The sequence below is a fragment of the Lampetra planeri genome, chromosome 34 (assembly GCF_965212315.1).
Source record: "Lampetra planeri chromosome 34, kcLamPlan1.2.h2, whole genome shotgun sequence".
Lineage (NCBI taxonomy): Eukaryota > Metazoa > Chordata > Hyperoartia > Petromyzontiformes > Petromyzontidae > Lampetra > Lampetra planeri.
In genome coordinates this window covers 3213529-3219528 of record NC_136140.1, presented here as the reverse complement: position 1 = coordinate 3219528, position 6000 = coordinate 3213529, and the positions used below count along the sequence as shown (strand labels likewise).

General features: G+C 46.9%; 1 protein-coding gene across 1 annotated transcript in view; it reads right to left on the bottom strand.

The window, feature by feature from the left end:
- Window positions 1-4074: 4074 nt before the first annotated feature.
- The window catches only part of LOC144730029 (A disintegrin and metalloproteinase with thrombospondin motifs 9-like), a 171419-nt gene continuing 169493 nt past the window's right edge, over window positions 4075-6000 (bottom strand). Inside the window, exon 39 of the mRNA XM_078610498.1 lies at window positions 4075-5795. The gene's annotated coding sequence lies outside the window, so the exon portion shown is untranslated. The remainder of the gene's footprint in view (window positions 5796-6000) is intronic.

Genomic DNA, 6000 nt, shown 5'->3' with positions numbered 1-6000 from the left:
TCGTTCATTTCAGTTAGCGTTCATAAATGTGATGTACAACTTGTTAAGGCTAAACCAAAGTTAAAATACGAACAAATCTATTAACATTTCGCCACGTAACTGGCAGTAATACACACAGCGATGCAGTGGCCTTAATCACCCAATTGCCCGTGGCATTTATCAGAGTGCTATGGTGTTGTGTTTTAACCATTACAAAGCGGTGGATATTGCAGCAAGTGAAGTCCATGCATGAATCCCGCCCTCCACGTACGCAACGGCCTAAACTCAAACCCTGGACGAGTCATCACTGTGCGTTAATTAAAGCTGGTGTGCTTTCGCGACCAATGTTTACAATTCATAATTGATTGTCGAATGAGATTGCTTGAGCTAAATGTGTGTCGTACACCCTCCTCCACCAGACACAGGAAATGATTAAAAACGTTCACGTGGAACAAACGTGCCAATGTATTGCCGCTTCACCACATCGGTAGTGTTGGAGAGAAATCCACAGCATTCAACAATTTGGCATGACGTCTCGCCGGTAGTCGCAGCCAGTGTCATCGATCAGTTGCCACAATTCTTACGTGATCCGACCCAAAAATCGATTATGAATCGGCGCCACGCGTAACCGACGGGACAGGTGAGAGTTACAGTACGTATTCTTACAGTACGCTTGCGTTTACACTCGAGCAGAGAGCCAGGTCTGCCGCTCTCCCACTGACACTCGTGCAGAGAGCCACAACAGGGCTTGAGGCGGTTTCCTAGCGAGGCAATCTCTAACACCCAGACAAACAAACAAAGTCAAGTCGGCGCGGTGCGTTCAGCCACTCAAATCCGTGATGAACACAGCCGAGGTACGCAAGTCAACACGGGGTAACTTGTTTCTTCTCACGGATGTTGCACACACAATTGAATTGCCACCCCCTTTGTCGAGACGAGGTTTCATTTTTGCCATTCATCGCGAAGAATTTGCGCCGTGGACCTTCAAGAGTTTGTGACAGATCGAGCGGCGCTCAGGACAGAGCGGTGTAACGGCTGCCTGCTGCACGTTCCCAGGCGCCGGCATTTGAACATTTGAAATGCAGAGCTGCCACTCACCAGTCATCGCGTCATCTCCCGGCCAACAAAGTTGCACTTCACCGCAGTTGGATATTGCCCTCGTCTTAAATCGCGCAAGCCACATTAGATTCGAATGTTTTGACAAGCATGGCTTGATCGCGGTCAGTGATTTGGATTACGTTACCATACGATGTTTAAAAATAACAGAACATTTAAACAAATAAACGAGTGAATTCGGCCGGTCGCCCAGAATCAATGAAACCCGTTTGCTGTGTCACAAAGCCTCCCCCCGCCCTAAATGGGCTGCTTCAACTTCCCATTTACGACCGCTGCCTGTTCTCATAGCAAGCAATAACGCAGCACCATGGGGGGGGGGGGAAATACCATATAGAAGTACTCTGTGTGAACAGAAAGTATTCCATAAGCTTGTGCTTGGCTGCGCTAATTAAAACCCACACATTTTTTTATGACAGGCAAAGTGACCATTCAATCCGAAGCCACTGATATTACCAATAAAGCATCACCAGCTCGGACACTGAACGGGTAATTTCGGCCATTCTGCGCAGTGGTTCCCTCGAAATCCAATGATGTGAGGCACAGCCTATTCGTGCAATTTCATCAACGTTGATTTCAGTCACAATGTGCGTGCGCCACATGTAATGGTAGATGCGGCAGCACTAAGCCACCGTGTATGATTCACTCTAAAGGCTTTGTCATTGGTTATTGTAAAAAAAAAAAAATCCAACGCGGACGGAGATATCACGGATCACATCTGATTAAAATACGCTTCACGCTTTACGTCGCTCTGTGCCTCTCGATGCCTCTCGGTGGCCCTAGCATTGTGTCACCTGCAACCCCGCATTTAATAGTTTAACCCACAATTATGCAAATCAAAAAATTCAATTTGCGGTGTAAGGGTCTCTGTTTTTTTTTACATCTCGTGAAGTCGCAACTTTCTCTTGCCCCCCCCCCCCCCCAGGGCTCAACACAGCCAATCTTTCAGGTCAACTAATCTTCTCCATTCGCTGACAAATTGGATAAAGGACGTTTGCACACGTTTCGACGCTTTTCATGCGAGAAAAATGTCATTTTGACCTGCATCATCGGGCGATGTACAACATCGGTTGCACAGCTGATTCGAGTCTAATGTCCACTCTGCTAGTCATAAAAAATATATATAATAACATATATTTCAAACAATCCGGCTCGAGGAGTTTGTGTTAATACTTGGAACTGTAAACCGTAAACTGATATGCAGAATGTATGGTTTGACTGCTCAGCATCAACCATAACATTGGCACTTAGATATAAACCAGGTTAACACACACACACACACAGACACACAACAACAACCGCCATTCGCCACTAAGTGGCGGTGACGTCACCACGACGCTTGTGCCAGGCCATGTGCACCCTGAGGCCACGTGAAGTGTCGAACGCCCGCTGGCAGGAGGTCACGGGGCAGACCCAGGTGCCACGGGTCGACTGACCGAGATGACCGAGACGAGTGGCTGATGCACCACCTGTGCCCCCTACTGTGCCAACTTGCTGTGCTTTAGCCACCCAGCGCTCCGCTCGTTGTTGTGAGCGTCGCTCCTCCGCCCTCCGTTGTTGTTGGAGGGCGACTGCCTCCAACTGCCCAGTAGCGTCCTTCACGAGCCTCCTCCACTGAGGCCGATCTTGACACCGCTGGTACCAGTCATCGGCAAGTCCACTCAGCTCCACGTCCTCCTGTACCACATCACTCCATCTCTTATCTAGCCCGTGCCGCGCCCGTTTAGCCCCCTCGATCCGGCCGAACAAAAGCTGTTTAGGCATGCGGTGGCTGGGCATGCGGGCTACATGACCCAGCCAACGCAGCCTTGCCTGCCGGAGGAGCTCACTGATAGGACTTTGCCCAGATCTTTCAAGGACTTGTGAGCTCCTCACACAATCCAGCCTGGTTAAACCCAGGATGGATCGTAGGCAGGCCAGCCTAAATGTTTCCAACCGGCGAAGATGCTCCACTAGGGGGGTCCACGTTTCGCAAGCGTAGAGAAGGGAGGGAATGACCGTGGCCGAGAAGACCTGAAGCTTCGTGCGGAGCGACAGACCAGGTAGCTTCCACACAGCGTTACGCAACCGATGAAAAGATATTGCTGCTCGACTGATTCGGAGTGAGACCTCTGCTGATAAACTGGAGCCGGTCATAAGCACACTGCCCAGGTATGGGAAACTCTCCACTCTCTCCACAACTGCCCCATCACCGATTGGGAGTTGTGGGGGTGGAGTGCCAGATGGTACAAAATACCCAGGCAGGTGCTTAGTTTTGGTGGGGCTGATGGTAAGGCCCCACCTCTTAGTGGCACGCTCCAGTCTCAGCAGCAGCGTCTCCAACTCCTCTTCTGAATGAGCAGCTATTACCAAATCATCGGCATACATAACGTGGTTGACCAATAGGGAGCCATCCCTTGATCGCACCCGGGCGTCGATCAGCCTCCCATTATATCTGTACCAAATGGTAATTCCCCCGGTACAGCTATTGAAGGCTTCACGAACTACGCAGTCGAAATAGATGTTAAATAATGTGGGAGCCAGAGGACATCCCTGTCGCACCCCAAGGTGTACAGGGAAAGGCTCCGACTCCCGGCCACGTAGTTTTACCCGGGCCCGCTCACCATCATGAAGGTCCTTAATGATCGTGAGCAGAGGGTCAGGGACTCCGAAAGCACGAAGAACAACCCAGAGCCCAGTCCGACTGATGGTATCATAGGCCTTGACCAGGTCAATAAAGCAGAGATGTAGGTCTTTTTGGAATTCCCTACACCTCTGCTGTAGCAGACGGACAGAAAATATGGCATCTGTGCAGGACCGCCCTTTCCTGAAACCGCATTGGGGCTCCGCAAGCCTCTCCTCAGCGTGCCTAGCAAGGCGATGTTGAATAATCCTTGCCAGACACATACACACACACCCACGGACACACACACACCCACACACACACACAAACACAGACACACACACACAGACACACACACACAGACACACACACACCCACAGTGGCAAAGGAGACAGTATTTATGGATTTCCGAATAAAAATAAAAGGCAAAAAAGGGAACGTCCAATATATATACAGTATGATTGTTATTAATTTGAATGCCTGACATAAAAGGGTAGGATAATTTGGTACCGTCTGCACACCCACAGTACAATTTGGGTGTTTTCAGCGGAATGAGAAACCAGGTTTGAAAAGAAGTAACATTCGGCAACGGCAGATCATGAAAAGCACTGTCTGGTGTTTAATTTAATACCTTACGGCTGGCCTCTGCTAACCTTCGTTGTAAACACAGTTATCTGAATACATACACACACACAAAAAATCGAGTAAAAGGCAATAGGTAGTGTTGGTGAAGAGCTACTGAAACGACTGAGTTAATTCAAATAAAACTCAGTGGATTTCTTCAGGAAAATAAAATAAAAACCCACGAGCCGTTGGCAGTTTCAAACGCTGACAAAACATCCACAGTATCTTGTTATAGCTTAATATCTGTTAATATGATGGTAAGAAGACACAACACTACACTAGCGTTATTTATTTGTATCAAGCACCCTACTTTCAATAAAAATGTGCCACATCCACAATCTGAATATTGGTTAACTTGCCAAATGCAAAAAAAAGGCATGTTGCATTGATAGATAAATGAAATGTAAAGCAAGCAAAACTGACACACAAACAACAGTACAGCACCATTTGTTTGCAATCCAGGCCTTTGATCTTCACGTAGCAGCTGCACGATTGATAGACGCTCTAAGACCTTGCATGCTACGCATGTCTTATTGAATGTGAGTTCGCAATGGCTTGAAAAGTACAGGCGATTAAAATGTCTGCATAACGGAAGCATGACAAAAACGTTTTTTTTTTGCCACAATCGTATGAATGTTTAATATATATATAAAAAATTATATCCCCTTTTGGTTGCGTAAGTTTTTTTTTCAATTAGGAAAATGGCTCGCAAGCATTCGGAGCGTACTCCACCCCACGTTGTGCTTGGCTTCGTTTGCATAAAAAAAAATCCGTTTTGTCAAATGCGAAGGCCCCACTTGGTTGGCTGGATTGTCCAGTTTGCTCGTAAAATTGTGCCACAAGCCTCGAGATTGGGCCAACACAGCCTGGCCGTGTCAATGTGGTAAATGAGTCTCGTAAAAAATAACTGGCAAAAGTGATAAAAAAAACCCCCCAACTTGACGGAGAGAGACAGCCGCGTGCTTTTCGAGCATCAAGACGAGGCAATTTATCTGGCTTTGGTAAACAGCCCAAGTCTCAAACCGCGTGCGCACCTCCAATCGTTGCGTCAGATTCCTGCCCCCCCTACCGCCCCCGCTCAAAATTCTGAACAGAGACGTTTAATTATTAAATTATACCGAACAACAGCAGCCAACCTTACAAGGGAAGGCAATTAAATTTTACCTGTACAGATTAAAAAAACAAATAAAAGAGCACCGTATGAATACAAAGTCAAAATACGTCTGTGCGATAAGCGTTGGTATGTTACACTTGGGAGTATTTACACATGTACAGCTATAATTATTAATATTATATATATATATTTTTAAAGCTTACAATTGTTTCGTAAAAAAATATCAAAAGAAAATTACGACAACAAAACACATAAATAATTCAGCAAGAACCATTGCGTAGATTCACCAAAGGTCCCACTGTCGAGGTAGCATTGCTTCTGCAGGTGATTTTCTTTCCAGCTCAAGTTGCCACAGCTTCACTCCTGAAGACAACGAACAAAACAGAACAATCGGCCGCAGCTCATCGTTTGCGACTGATGCGGCCGGACCTCACAATACTCACCTTGCTCATTATAAAGACAAAGACACCCCCCTCTAGCCCCCCATTATGTACACATTTTTATTATTGTCTACCCAGTGCTGACATTTACGCGCCCTGAAACAATCGTTCTCAGGAGACAAATTATT